Source organism: Amphimedon queenslandica, unplaced genomic scaffold (genome assembly GCF_000090795.2).
Source record: "Amphimedon queenslandica unplaced genomic scaffold, v1.1 AMPQUscaffold_13141, whole genome shotgun sequence".
Classification (NCBI taxonomy): Eukaryota; Metazoa; Porifera; class Demospongiae; order Haplosclerida; family Niphatidae; genus Amphimedon; species Amphimedon queenslandica.
Window position 1 is genome coordinate 44,931 of NW_003546623.1, and position 16,067 is coordinate 60,997.

At 35.0% G+C, this 16,067-nt stretch overlaps 3 long non-coding RNA genes across 3 annotated transcripts in view; 1 reads left to right on the forward strand and 2 right to left on the reverse strand.

Moving 5' to 3' along the window:
• Positions 1-11: 11 nt before the first annotated feature.
• LOC109584979 (uncharacterized) lies at positions 12-1,247 on the reverse strand. Its single transcript, XR_002186254.1, has 3 exons — positions 1,232-1,247; positions 156-212; positions 12-98 (listed from the first exon to the last, which is right to left on the reverse strand). It is a non-coding gene; the product is annotated as an uncharacterized LOC109584979 (long non-coding RNA).
• Positions 1,248-2,487: 1,240 nt separating this feature from the next.
• The window catches only part of LOC109584981 (uncharacterized), a 16,660-nt gene continuing 3,080 nt past the window's right edge, over positions 2,488-16,067 (reverse strand). The window contains exons 4-11 of the long non-coding RNA XR_002186256.1: positions 11,081-11,336; positions 10,862-11,031; positions 10,678-10,754; positions 9,949-10,030; positions 9,766-9,817; positions 9,551-9,714; positions 6,254-6,468; positions 2,488-2,558 (exon numbers count right to left, since the gene is read on the reverse strand). This is a non-coding gene — a long non-coding RNA (uncharacterized LOC109584981). The remainder of the gene's footprint in view (positions 2,559-6,253; positions 6,469-9,550; positions 9,715-9,765; positions 9,818-9,948; positions 10,031-10,677; positions 10,755-10,861; positions 11,032-11,080; positions 11,337-16,067) is intronic.
• On the forward strand, positions 8,886-9,453 carry LOC109584980 (uncharacterized). The gene is made up of 3 exons (XR_002186255.1): positions 8,886-8,978; positions 9,034-9,150; positions 9,207-9,453. It is a non-coding gene; the product is annotated as an uncharacterized LOC109584980 (long non-coding RNA).

Genomic DNA, 16,067 nt, shown 5'->3' on the forward strand with positions numbered 1-16,067 from the left:
GAACTGTACAAGGCCAACAAAGCTATCATAAAATTAAATAGTATTTATTTTCTCTTCTCACCTATGTAAATTAGTGATTTGCATTATTATTGTATATACTATATGAGATATGAAAAAGTATTACCAAGTATTTTGAGAAGCTACGTAAGACTTACTGTGATGTGTATAGAAGCATGTACCGTCATTAGCATCAAACTTTTCTATCATAAAGACTACAGGAAAAGGAGAGAAGAGAGATGCACCATGTTAATTATAATTGTGATATTAATTATAGCAACAAAAAATACACATTTGCATACTAGGGGCGTGATATGGTCAAAAAATTTATTTAATACTAGGCCTTTAGATACAGTATTGAGCCAACACTAAGCCACACCTATTCAATGTCATAATGACAACCACACCCTTTTATAATTACAAAAATGGTGGCTTATTTTTGCACTCAGTCAATCATTGTCAATACCATATTAAGCTCATATTACTAAGCATTGGTACTAATTAAGTATTGACCCCTCCTCTACTAAGCACAATGACTGGGATCTGAGCCCTACTGTAAGTACATGTCAGGCTAATCTAGCTGGGGAACTTAAATAATATCAATTTTGGAAAATGCTGTACTTTCATAATACATTTGATTGATACAAAGAAATGGGACAGTTGTCCCTCCAAAAATTGTAGCTATTATGGTTAGAAGTTAATATATGTATATTATAATTATTTCTTTATAAAGTAGATAAAGAGAGTCATATCATCGTGGGGCGTACCACAATCAAAACTTTAAAAATGTACCTACACTGATTGTCTACAAGTTGCACTCATGGTTTTAAATATATTCTATATCTAAATATTTATATCTTAATGACCAGCTAAAGGAAAATGAGTAAATTATCTAGTACTCATGTTACCTAAAGCAAATAGCATGCATGCAAGCTGCTCCAGCTAGCTACTCCCAAAGTTGGAGGTGTGGCATGACATCATCAACTATAGTATTAATAATGATGGCAGCAATTTACATCTCCAGGTAGTAAAGCAAGACTTCAGAGTCCTAACAGAAGAGGAAGTCCTCAAAAGTTTAGTATACATATTTGTAAAGCTATACATTCTTAAAGACAAAAATGCACAAAATGGATCACATGCAATAGTACTACCATAGATTATTAGAACAAGCTAGGCAAGGCCAATAATAGCTACACAATTAATTAACTAACAATATACAACGTAAACTGCTAACCATAATAGTTCTTTTTCTTTAATTATCATGAGCATTCCTATTGGAAAAGAAAAAGAAAGAGAAAATTATATAATATTGCAACTGGATTTAAGTTCCTGCTACATGCAGTCCTTATTCTTAAAATGTTGTAATATGTATATTGTTTTTCATGCGCTAGCGTCATGACTGGAAGTGCTGCATAAACCAATGGGAGTATGCGTCAATGCGTCAGAATAGAAATGTTTTCTAATCTGATGCATTGACGCATGCTCCCCCATTGGTTTATACAGCACTTCCAGTCATGACGCACGTGCATATGTCATATTGAGAACCCGCCTTAATATATATTCTAACCTTGTATCAATATATCAATATATTGATATATTGATACAAGGTTAGAATATATATTAGTTATAATTAAGATCTATATTACAACATTTTAAGAATCATTAATTTTAATGATGCATGGGCGGATCAAAGGCACCAACTTCAATAATGAGCATGGTATGAAAATGTAGCACTGTTGGAATACAGTCAAACCTGTCTATTCCGGACACCTTAGGACCCAATAAAACTGTCCTTATTATAGAGGTGTCCTTATTTCAGAGGTTCATTAATACACATTTATATTGTAATGGGACTGATACTACCTATCCTCATTATAGAGGTGTCCTTACTTTAGACTGTTCACAATAGCAGGTTTGACTGTATGTAGTACTGGACAGTATAATATGTATGGCTTTCCTGTTAACCACAAGCTTTGATAGAGGCAAACCACAACCACAGCACATCATTATACATGTAACAATAAATGAGATCTGATCACCTTGCTCCAGGCCACCTAAGCAACTTTTGAAATGAAATTTGATCCACCCACACACCACTACAAACCAATCAAAGCACCGTTGATTTGATTAATTAAAATTACAGTCAAGATAAGAAGCCATGCAAATACCGTATACAACATATATTTCGCGGGGATTAAATTTTGTGATTTTCACATTTCAGAAAAATTCACGAAATTAAAATCCGCAAAATAGCATGCTGATTGTATAGTAGGTGTGGTAATTATTACATTGAAATTGCAAAATTTTTATTCGCAAATTAAAAATAGCAGCCAAATTGCGAAATTTTACACCCGCAAAATATGTGCCGTATACAGTATGTGTACTCTCCTAATTAAATTAATGCATTTGCTCAAAATGACTAAAAAATTTGGACCACAAAAATTACATATGTGTACATGTACTTACATGTATAATAGTTACAAGAGCTAGAATCATAAGGCTTCTTTTAAGTCTTTTTCTCCCTACTTTACATCGTCCGGGTCTCAAGCTGACATATTCTTCTAGTTATCCATGAGAGAGGGAGGGAAAGAGAGAGAGAGAGAGAGAGAGAGAGAGAGAGAGAGAGAGAGAGAGAGAGAGAGAGAGAGAGAGAGAGAGAGAGAACTTTAATCAAGGCATGCAGGGCTCAGTTAAAGAAGGGAGTGTCTTCCCATTGTACCTAAGACTAATAATGGAGGGGTTTGGCTGTTTCTAGCCAGACCCCTCCATACATGTTTATAAAGCTGCAGCCTACAGGCATGTACAGTTTAGTCTACTCTACAACTGTAAGATGAAGCTTGGAGAGCTAAGTAAGAACTTTCTATTTAGATGTGTATTTTAACATATCTTAAGTTATTGAAATAATAGGGCTTGTGCTTGTATTTGTGCATGGACTTCTGGCAATAGCAGGAACAATTTTGTTCATACTTTCAGTAATTAAACAATACTTTTTATAACATGTATACCTATATATTTTTAGATTAAGTATCAAATTGATGCTAATAAAGAAAACAGTGCTCTTTTAAAGAGGCTCATTACTGTAAGTTACTGAGATATAACATAGCATGCTACATCTGAAATATTCAATTATAGGCAGTAAACAAGAACAGCAGAGCCAATAGAGCATTTAGAGGTACTTGTACTATGAAAAGTCAGAGGAAATGGAAAGAAGAGGAGGAGGAAGGATACATGTATGAAGATATACATTAAGTTAACATACATGTACATGTAATAAAATGCCACAATGTTATGCTCAATGTACATGTTACAAAACAATAAATTATTACATTATTAATGCCATATATGTACATGTATAAGAGGATAGAGGAAGAGAGAAAGGGGGGAAGAAGGGAAAGAGTTCTTTTCTCTTCCCCTTCCCTTCTATCTTTTCCTCCATCTTCATACATGGAGGAAAAGTATGCTAAACCTTAAGCCACAAGTAAAAACCATGACCATGCATTTTTATACCCAACCCCTAGGGATGAGGAAGGCAGAGTTGAGGAAGGCAGAGTTGATGAGGAGGAGAAAGATGAGGATGCTGCCTAAAATGACCCTTTGCTATTACCCGTTACTAATAAAATGACTGATGTTACAATGTACATGTACATGTACTTTAATTTTGTCTTAGTAGCTTATAATGATAATGATACATAAATACAGTGACAAAAATATTCCCAAATACCGTATAGCCGGAAAATTTGGCGGTCTAAAACTTTGGCAGTTTTGCATCAAAACTGTCTAAATATAATATTGGCGGTCATTTAACTTGGCGGTTGACTATCTTGTCTTTTCTTTAAGCATACTCAGCTCTTCTTCAAGCTGCTCCTTGGCAGTTCTTGTCCACAGTCTTGACTCTGTGACTGAAATAGTGAGAAATACTGCCATTTTTTAGTATAATTAACCCACCTATAAAAATTGGAATTATTATTGGCAGTTATAATATTGGCGGTTTTATTTTGAACTGCCAATCCGCCAAATTTAATTCTCCGCCGAATTTTCCGGCTATACGGTATATAGAAAGACAAATTTGTAACTTTTAATTGTAATACATGTATGTACAAGTAATACTTAACCTTCTAAGCACAGTATTGCTTATCAAGACAATTTACTTGATTCATTACTTACATTCATTAGTGTACATAAATTATAGACACTGCACTCCCTGCCATACATTGTGTACTAGCAAAGTAAATAAATCAACCACAAAAATTTCTAAACACTTAAGAGGTCCACCTAATATACAATGCTCTTAGACAGTCTGGCATCATGGTGAGACCTATGTACTCCCATTCCCATTTGAATGGTTCCATTTTGTTGCCTGAGGCTGGAGGAAGTATGGGGTTTGGCCTATTATGCAGCCTCTATAAAACATGAGATGCATGAGAGTCTCTCCATCACTATGGATGAGTCTGATCCTATATTACCATTGCTGCAAGAGCTCTTTAGGCTCATAAACTTACTGGAAGTAAGTGCATTAAATACATGTACATGGTTGCATGCATTTTCAATACTGTCACATATATAGAGAGAAAGCCTCAGAAGAGCATTAAGAAGGAGGAGGAGGAGGAGAATGAGGCCGCGCTTAGTCATGCGACTGATTCGGGAAGGGGGAAGCTGGAGGGCTTGTTGACTATGACTAACTTACTTAATACACTATTATTATTTACATGACTTAATAATAATAATAATAACAACAATAATACTAAATTATTGTTATTTTTTGTCTTTTGTTCTTATAATAATGATAATATTAATAACTAGGCGAGTGTAAAACATTGAGGGGCGAGCAAAACGATTAACATTTCAATTAGCAATATACAATGTTTATATAGACAATGATCGACAATGATGTAGTGGCTATTAAATGTTGAATGTCGATGTCCATACACTAATGCAGAATTTGCAAGCATGGAAGGAATTTCATAGTTTCTAGCTTTGAGTGAAGAATCTCTGCAGTTATATAGATCTAGGATGGAAGATGGTTGGTCTCAGAAGCCAGAAGGAGACTCCATTTGTTGTCTTTGGGTGCGACAAGACCATATCTAGCATTTCTCTGTATTGGACCTCCTCGCTCTTTTCTCCTCCTCACGCTCATTACAAAGAAGTCGATGAGCTTCACGAGCATCTTCTTGTGAATTACTCATGCTTTAAGCTTCAGCTTCTCTTGTCTTTTGAATACTCTTGTCTCTTGAACTCCTCTCGTCCAGTGATTACTGAAGTTGCTCTTTGTTTTTGCACGTGGTACCGTAATTATCAAAATTATGATTTTAAAATGTGTGATTATTATTTTTTATAGACGCATAAATAGGGGTGACGTACGTGTACAAACAAACAGACAGACAGACATACTCGACTCGACTATGTGGGGCTCGCTTTTGCTCGCCCCAATAATGCTAAATTAATTACTATTATAGTTTATTTCTTATTTGTACTAAGTTCAAAGTGTTATAAAATGCACACTGACCATCCCTAAAAGCTTGTCTCAATTAGAAGCCACAAGGTAAAAGATAAGGCTATACATGAACATGTACATGTATAAGAAAATACAACAGTGCATACATGTACATGTACACATCAAATATACATTACTCATACAATTTTTCAGAGACATAGAGCTCAAACATGTTGATAACAACAACAACAACAATAATAATAATAATAATGATAATAATAATAATATACATGTACATGTATTTACAAATGTATTTGGATTTTTCCAGTAAAAATTTGGGGTGAATTGGAGCCATTTCTTGGAAAATACCATAGGCTATATATAGTACAGGGATTTTTTCAGAATTTTGACGTTTTTTAAAATGACTGTAACTTGAAAAATTGAAGTCAGAATCAGCTCAAACTTTCTACACAACATAGGACATCAATATGTATCAGAAAATGTAAGGTAATTTTGAAGCCATTTTTTGGAAAAAATGGGCTACATGTATAGCCTTTGCCAGGCTTTTTTCAAACATTTTAAAAATGCTCATAAATTGAAAAATATTTGCTAAAATCAGCTCAATTTTTTTTGATAGCATAAGGACATTAATATGCATCAGGAAATGTAATAAAAGTGAATATATTCTCTCCTAGCCATTTTAAGAGGGATATGCCAAACATCACATCAAACCCTACATGTATTTCTGTCTTGACATCAATACAGTACAACAAATGTACACATTACATATTGTACATGTACATATTATATTATGCTCAATATTACCTCTGAAAGATTGTACAAGGTCAGGTACATCCTCTGGTATTAGATCAAGGTCAGTTCTATCCATTAGTACACTGCCTCTTCTCTCCCTCCCATCACTAGTAGTGTCCCTATGTGATGCCACCTGATAGCGGTAGAGTGTTCATAGCATCTTCCAAAGTTTTAGTCCTGATATTGAACCATAGGACAGGTCTTTGAAGAATTTCAATGCATCTAATCTAAGGAATAAAGAGAAAAAATGAATGTAAATAAGTCAATCTATTTATGTATTATAGTTATAGTTATGTACATGTACATGTAAGTGATACTACTACAAGGACAGACATAGTGATAGGAACATAGATTTGCATTAATAAACTATTATTATAGTGACTTATTTTATGTATACATATCAATCATTTAGAAGGACAATGGGGTGAGTTTGAGTCAGTCGTGGTTATGTGCTGACTCTGCTGCTAGCTAGGCTGTCTTGGTTTTTGAAAGTGTCTGATAAAAAATCTATGTTACTGACAAAAGCAAACCTGACTGAATTAACCCAAAAATAAATATTTCAAATGTCTACTAGACAAGAGAGAAGGAGGAAAAGGAGGAGGAATCAATACCTTAACCCCTCTCTATCTAATCCCTCAAAAAATGGTGGTGAGGTGGTCTCAGTAAAAAAAGTATTTCCAAAAAGTCAGTGCATGCATTTCTTTTGCTGTAAAATTGTATTATATTAATTTAGGCTTCATCTGATTTTTGTCTTACTAGCCTAAGCTAATATGCGATCTTCTTGACTCCATCTTTGTTGCCTAATGTGGTACTATTTTGAGGAATCTTTCAACCATTGATACTCTGAAGATCTGTGTACGTACCACTTCTGTTGCCCCTGTAGCAAGTGTATCACTTTGCAAGTCAAGTAACTCTTTATTGTATTTGTAACTTAATGTGTATGTATATGTGTGTGGTGTTACTCAGTATTAATTACTGATGTACTTCAGTACGGTCAACTCCTGCTGCTCTCAATTTAATGTTTTTCTATGTTTGTACTGTAAAGTTCCTTAATGATGATAATAATACTCTTAATGGCCTAGGCTAATCATGGTGACTGTTCCCCATCTCTTTCTGATATATATTAAAGTTATCATGTGATAAAGGAAGATAATATACAGATGTACAACCATGGATAACAGATAATGGACTATATACAAGGTTAGTGTAAATGATTTTTTGATTATTATTTATGTTTGTGATGCACTATTTGAATTTGATGTCCTTAACGTAATTGCTCCTTTCAGAAAATAAGATGTCCATCTTGGGTGTTCGGAGGAGACTTTCCTCCATCTCTTCACCTAATGCACTGTCTTCAATTTGTAGTATCTTCACAATGATGTCCTTACATGCCTTCATGTTCCTCAAAGGGTCATCTCTACCAACAACAATTAGGTTAGTGGTAACATCATACTCTCTTTCATAGATGGACTGTAGTACACTGCAGTTTGAACACCTCAGATATTGACTAAAGGTTGTAGATAATGGCAAGTTGTTCCTACAGTTTATGCAACTTATGTGGATACAGAAATTCTGTACCCCGACAATCTTAGCATCAATGACGATATCAATCTTTTCATCATCAGGTTCCACTTCAGTGATGTGATCAGTGAGGGTAAAAGTACTCTGTCGGGAGAGAGTCAGCGTCCTAGTTCCTCTGTAGCTCCTCGTATAAAGACTCTCAAAATTATATGACTTCAAGGGCTCTAATTTATTTGTATTCTCTTCCCATACAGATAGATCGATAGTGTTGTGGCCATCAGTGAGCACGACATCTTGAACAAGTCCTCTGCTGACTGATCGAGGGAGCTCTGCAGACAAGACTTTGGCTGTTACATTCACTATGACACCGTCCTCTAGAGCTAAGATTTCAGGTATTGTTTTGTCAGGGACTACAATTGGCTTCACGTCTATTTTCTTAGGAGAATACTCAATTTTACTGGTCCTGTTGATGAACAGCTCAATCTCTTCTGATGGTCCAGTCTTTACTGTGCAATTTTTAATTGCCACTGTTTCTCCCTTGGACTTGTAAGACAATAGCTGTTCATTCGAATGGCTGTCAAAGCCAATAATGCGCATACTCTTGTTTCCATCACTGCACACACCAGTATAGTAATCATTTCCTTTCTTTGATTTCTTCATAGGTGAAAGACTTTGAATCATACAAGTGATTTCTGGATTTTCTGCTGCTGCAGATTGTTGACTGGTATCGTCCTCTCTTTGTCTCTTCGCCATACTGAACTATTATAGAGTGAGCTACATCTGGTCCTTTTATAGTGATTATCTTAACCACATGACATCATACATGTAAGTGCTGAGTCATTTTTGCTCTGTATAATAGTATTGTAAAAGTGCATGTACATGTAACTAGCACGATTTCTAAAAATAGAAATGATGATGTAATAATGACATAAGGTACCATGACTAAGGAATCTGATGGATTATGTAAGAGTGCTTAGTCATGGTACCTTATGTCATTATTGCATCATCATTTCTATTTTTATAAATTCATGCTGTCATGCAAGTCTCTAAAATAGGAATGATGAGGTAATAATGATTTAACTATGATGCAATGAAAGAAGGTTTTCATCCTATAAAAGGCTAGGTTTGAGGACAGTTGCATTTAGTTGTCTTTTCTGAGTTTTTTTGTAGACAATTGAAGACTCACTCAATGGATCCAGCAGAAAAAGTTAAGAAGGTATAAGTTCTTATAGTGTGTTTTAACTTATTCTTGCTGTTGATGTACAATGTAGTTGGATAGGATTTTAGCCTTGGAAATGGAAGTTTCCCATATAAATTCCCAGATAAAGAGTCTCAGTGATCAAAAGCGAACTAAAACCTCGGAGATTATAGCATTAAAAAGGGAACTAGTAAGTCTCTTGAAATTGTTTGATGTACATGTAAATGTTCTGCCTTTATATTACAGGGACTACTTTATGAAGGTCAAGTAAGAACAAGGAAAAGGCCTTTCCCAAGAAAATAAACTCATTGAATAACTTACTTACATCTAACTTCTTGCACATTCAACTTATCTCACATTTAACTTACATGTATCTCACACATTTATTGATTATTAGTGATTGATTATTGCTGAGTCATCGTCTTAATGTTTGCTGACTCATCATTAATTGTAATATTTACACTTGTTAACAATACTTAACATCAATAATAAATCATTCATCCTTCTGAAACAAATCATCTGTGCAGTAGCTACAATATACATGTACCCCACCACCAATAATTTTTATTGTGAACATTACAATAACATACCACATTTATTGTCCTCATGAGTGTTGCCTCTTCCATTTGACTGGTGCCATTGTGGCAAAATAGAGCCTTTGATTTAGGGGAGCTGTGTCCCTCAGCTGCCCCTGGAAAAACCGCCACACTGTGTTCTTTTGTGGTGTGGTGGAAAACCTTCCTTAGTTCTGCTTCTATGTATTAGGATTATAATGAAAAGATACAACAATAACACACAGATGTACTTGTAAATGATGGGACCATGTCATATCCACCAACCATGCATAAATCATGTATCTATGAAAAGATAGAGACAAGTGTAATAACAAAAAATTGTTACAGGAGGGACAAAGAAGGAAAGGTAGAAAGGAGGAGGTTTAAAGCGATGAACAAGATGAGTACATATACATGTACAATATATCACTTACATGTACTAGTTGAGTGTAAAAAGAGCTCACATGTCATTGTAAATACTTGCAGGTAGAATTTACTACTAATGCTCTCCCAGTGCTATATAAAGAGAATAACAATAAAATTTAACACAATAGCATGTCCTACCACATGGTTTCCCACAAAGCATGCTAAGTGAGCAAGCTTCATGAGTTGACAAGCACAATAATAGAGTACATTGTATTTTTTTGAACAATTTTTTAAAAAATCCATAAAATCAAACAAAATGAGTTTAAACTTGCTACACAGCTAGCATAAGGACATGTACATGTATATGCATCAGAAAAAATGTAGAATTCTCTGCTTTTTATTTTTGGTAAAATTTGGTCAAATCTCTATAATAGTACAAAAATTTTGACATGAATTTTAAGTAAATTTAAAAATTTGTAAAGCATCAAAATTTGATCAGAATGAGCTCAAACTTTCTACACAACATTAAAACATACAGTATGTTTTAATTTAAAAAAATTACAACAAATTCTCTATTTTTTATTTTTGATGAAAATTGTCTCTGTACTATTATAGTACATTGACCTTGGTCCTGTTTTTGAGTAACTTTAAAATTTCATAAAAAATATAAATTTGATTGGAATCAACTTAAGCCTTCTACAAATCAAATTAAGCAAGTTAAGATGCAATATCTGTGTTGTTTGAATCTAATTTAAGGCTCTGCACTATAATTATTTTCAATAAAAATATTAGCTTACTATTATAGTAGAATTAAATATATGAAAGAAATACAGCATGTCTTTTGCAGGAAAAATGGTAATTAAAGGAACCTGTCCTAAAACAAAGAGATTATCATAACATCATAAAAATAAGGAACATATCTATTACACAAGTTCATTATTTAATAGAATGTACAAAATTATGATTAAAGATGAATCTTACTTATCAAAAAAATTGGTGTAATGATGAAGCCATTCTTCTTTGAAAATTTTCTGATGTCAATAGAAAGGGCCAACAATCAAGAAGAAAGCCCAGTCTGCCAATGGAGGACAGCAAGGAGGTGTACGTTGCTGTACATGTATGACCTTTTAGTAGTCCCAAACAGTCTGACTCTAGGTAAGAGAAAGCGCTAGACATAAAAAGCAATGTAATCTTACGTACAAATCATCACAAGCCTTTTAAAAAATAGTATAACTATGGAATGATGGTCACTATTTGATACATTTGGTGGAGCATTCCACCAAAAGCTCTCCTCATAACTGATATAGTGGCGTCAGTTGATTCTAATTCCCTCCATCCAGTTGTGTAGTGCTGTTGCAAAATCATATATGTATAGGTGTCATATATTTGCAGGTGTCTAATTTGTACTGGTTTTCAATCTGGAGTGTTGATGGTTGGTGAATGAGATAGCAGAGATCTATAAAATACAATAAACAAATATGATTAAGTTCTATGACATGGCAACTTACATGTATATGCATACTTAGAATATATGTGTGACTGTGTGCATAATGTTGGTGATTATCAGCCATGTCAGGGAGGTTATAAGTACTCATCCCTGCATTTTTGGCTGCAATATATACACAAGGGAACGGATGAACTGCCTAATCACCAAACAGTTCACTATTCACGTATCCCTGTATTATAAAGTCAAAATAGCACACACCACATCATGATCACTATAATAGCAATCAAAAACAACAGTATGAATCTTAAAATATATATTGTTATAATACAAGTGATCTATTAAAGAACCTGTATCAGTGGTGGAAGATAAAATCTTCTGGTCAAAATTATGGTCAGACATCAGGGTTTTTAACTGACGACTAGAAGCTACTAAAGGCTCAATATCTTCACTAAAATTTTCATTAAAATCCCCCATTATAATAGTAGGCAATGATAAATCAATGCTATTAAACAAATCTATTATTGCACTGAATAATTCCTGAATTGAAACACAAGGAGACCTATAAAGCACAACAATCTGTATAACACAATCATTGCATTTTATGCAACTAGAAATGATTTCTATTCCATTTCTATTAATTCTAATAACATTTCCTGGTGACATAGATTGCATGACAGATAATAAGACCCCCCCGTGATCATTTGTATTCCTGTCACATCTCATAACAATGTGGCCATTATTAATGCAAGGAGACGGTTGTGAAGGAACTAACCATGTCTCACATAACCCTATGACTGAAGCATCTTTAAGGTTAACATCATTTACGAGATCACCAATTTTATTAGAAACAGACCTTACATTTAATAATCCAATTTTTAACAAAAAATTATCTAAATTACTATGTACTGGTGATATGATAAGCATGTTTTCCTTCAAACGGGTCATCTCTTCATGAACTTCATCACTTTTTTTGATGGCATGTTCATTAAAATTTTTAATAAATAAGCCACTAAAAGATTTAACTCGGCTAAACGCCACATAAGCCTGACCAGGGCTGAAAGCACTACTATTATTCATATCAATGACGATTGTATCCATAGTCAGGCCTTGCACTTTGTGGATTGTCGTAGCCCAAGCTAGGGTGAGAGGGAATTGATATCTTGTCACTTCACTCCCATGCCTACCCTGAGCTAAAAACTTTACTTCAATTTTTTTTAATGGAACGGCATTACTATAAATATTTTTGTATTGACTACACTGTATGGCTTGTTGACCCACATTAGGATCATCAAATTTCACCAGTACTCTAGACACATCATTATTATAATTACAAACAATGTACACTACTTCACCACGAGCCCCATTAACTAACCCATCAGACACACTGACATTAGATGTTAGCATAACACGCGATCCTATTGCTAATTTTAGTATACCATGTAAATTGCCAGTATCTGACTTCCTATCAGACAAATTGCTTAAGTTTAAGTGGTCTGTTTGACCAGCAGTAGAATCTCGTGCGAGAATAGTAAATTGTTCGCTTTCACTAGCCAACTTATTAAGCATGTCAAGGTTATGCCTATCAACATCTTTGTTGTGTCTGTAAACATGAAGTGAATTTTTTGGATAATCTGGAAAATCATCTGTTATGATCCTGCTTTTTAACATATCAATATCGCTATCATTACACTCAGCAGTTCTTACTCTACACAAAAGCTCAATAAATCTACTATCCCCCCGCTGCCTCATTATATCTGTTAGTTCTACTATGTGAAAGAGTTCTCTCCAAAGTGAGCCACATCCAAATAAAGATGCTATTTCTGAATTTGAAATAGTTCGAAAAAGGGGAGGTTGCATTACAGGTGGCAATTGGTACAAATCCCCAACAGCCAGTACACTAACGTTTCCAAAAAAGATACCATCTGGTTGCACTAAAATCTCATTAAGTCGCTTATGAATATCAAGAAGCATGTTACAGCCAACCATACTAATTTCATCAATGATTAATAATTTCAGTTTACCAAGTCTCATTCTTAAAGTATTGGCCCTGTCATGACTTAGAGACTGATATCCACTAGATTTACTTCTGCTTAAAAGCAAAGCTGAATGCAGAGTCATCCCTCCAATGTTAAAGGCAGCTACCCCAGTAGGAGCTGTCAATAAAACCATTACATCATCTGGTTCGAAAATTCCAGATAATCTTAAGAGTTTGATAGTGTCAGATTTGATTATTTTAATGATATGAGATTTGCCAACACCTCCAGGGCCACTCACAAATAAGTGGTACGGTGTTACTGTCTTACCATTTTTTAGTGCTATTGCAGTCTCTTTGCACCATTTACGATGAAAAAGAACTATCTTGCGCTGCTTTTTGTTTAGACCTCTAAAAAGAGACCTGTATTCTTCTGAAGGAATGATGTCACTGTTAACAGCAATGTCAAATCTACTTAAAATTGCTGATGTATGAGTACTACTACATTGATCATCATTATGTGACATTTCAGCAATGTCTTCACGTTCTAAATCCCTCAAATTTGTGGTTCCTTCATCATGATCACATCCTCTGTTGTGTTCTGTAGTAGGAGCTATGCTATCCCAAACATGCTGAGGAGGATCATCATGAAAGTCAATGTGTTCCACCTCTTCTACAGTGTATTTCTTTTCATTTGTAGTAATTTCGGAAACAACTTGCCGATAATGCTCCTCATAAGTATCATATCCACCAAGTAGATCAGATTCTTCATTGCGCCAGTGATAATAGAGCATGATTTTTGCCCTGTACCAATTATTGGAGTCAGTGTCCTTGCTCCACTTGTGAAACCTTATTGCAGCCTCTCTTCTCCTTTTGGCCATTGATCCATAATTATCAGTTAATGTAATAGTTGTTACAGGAGCTGGATTGCATGTAACATCTTCAGATGGTAAGACATCATCACCATCATCATTAACAGTTGCATCATTTGATGATCCATACTTAGGACGATAGTTTGCAGCAAATTCAGCTAAACACATAGGCGTGAGGCTTTGTGGTCTGTGAACATAACGTTCACATAAAGTCTTGCAAAAGACATCATTATCATCATCATCAAGATGCTGTCTGCCTCTGCCATTTTTTATTAAGGCTACTCTTTCGTCTTTTGGTCCTGTGTTTACAAATTCTTGTTCCCTGGAGTGTTTCTTCATTGGAAGAGATAATATACGACAAGCTGCTTCCTGGGCACCCAAATCCCTGTGGCTCAAAAAAGCGGCTCCGACTTTGCGAAGCTGCTCAGTCAATTCAGCTGTTCTTTCTTCGTTAGCTACATGTTTCAGCAACTCGCCCATTGCTTTCTCACTCTTCATCATATATGATGCCACATACATGACACAAGCGTAAGGATTGAGTATAAACTGAATATCAATATTTGCTTCCCAAGCTAGTAAAACTTCCCTGTTATAGTTGTTAACAAGACAATCCTTAGGCTGTCTCTTTAAAACTATGACATGTCCTGATTTTGTCATAGAAATAGCTTGCTTGTAATCCTCTGAAGTAACACCAGCCAAATTTAATAAATCTTTCATATTAAGATTGGTTTCAGAATTTTTCAGGGCTTTTTTCACTTTATCCAGGCATTTAGTAACATTATTGAGAACAGTGATGTCACTATTAGGGCAGGCAATTAGAGTACTCTCACTAGGTAAACGAGGGAATTGAAAACGACAGTTACCTTTCCTCTTACAATAAGAGGAGTGTCTGTGCCGTTGTAAAAGAGATACAAGGTCCTTCAAATGACCATCCTCAGTAGGCATTTCACAAGATATGTACTTGTTGATGAAGGTGCAAACATCGTTGTTACTATCGACTCCAAATTTGGGTGCACCTTTCACCCAAAGGACACAGTGAGCATGAGGAGATCCACGCTGCTGAAACTCTATCCTCCAAGAATAATCTACAATTTCTCCAAGAGGTTTTGCATCAGTTAGGAGAAAATCATTGAATAAGCAGTTAAGCCTATAGTGAAAATGCCTAACAGCTGCCACTGGATTCCTCCTTATCCAAGAACTACGTTCTTCAAAAGAAAGCTGTGATACTTCATCATCAGTGTAATGAACATTGTACTGTTGTGCAATGACCTTTATCATATCAGGCCACTTAAGATCAGCAGCAGAAACTGTAAAGAACCAAGTAGGAGTACCAAATTGTCGAACCATAGCCAACAACTCATATAAAGTTCTTTGAAAATAAGGAGGTGACCCACGAACATTTTTGAGGAAACGATATGCTTTGTCCTTGCGTACATATTGTGCAAGAGATCTTGGATCTCTTACTTGACGAGCAGTGAGAGAATTGTCTTGTGGTCTTTGTCTCCAGATATAACAGTTCATATCGTCAAAGATCTGTTTCGCCTCAACTATATACTGTGCCGTAAAAAGATAATCAAGATCTTGAGAAAATCGTCCATCTTGATTTAAGAGTCTTTGCTGAAAGTAGCGCCTGTAAGTGAGTTTTACAGGCCTCTCAGTACTAAAGGCACCTTTTCCCAGAGGAAACTTATCAGGGTTTGACAGTAATTCAAAGTCTTTGTCAAAAAAGAAAGAGAGGGGCTTCTCGCCTTCAGCTGGTGCTATTGACAGTATGGCGTTCTCAGTTTCTATATTTTCTATTGATAAAACACTTGCAGAAGGTGGACCACCATAAATTTGACGATGATGTTCATCACCCTCTGCTATAATGTGATCACTTAATATTTGATCAGTGTT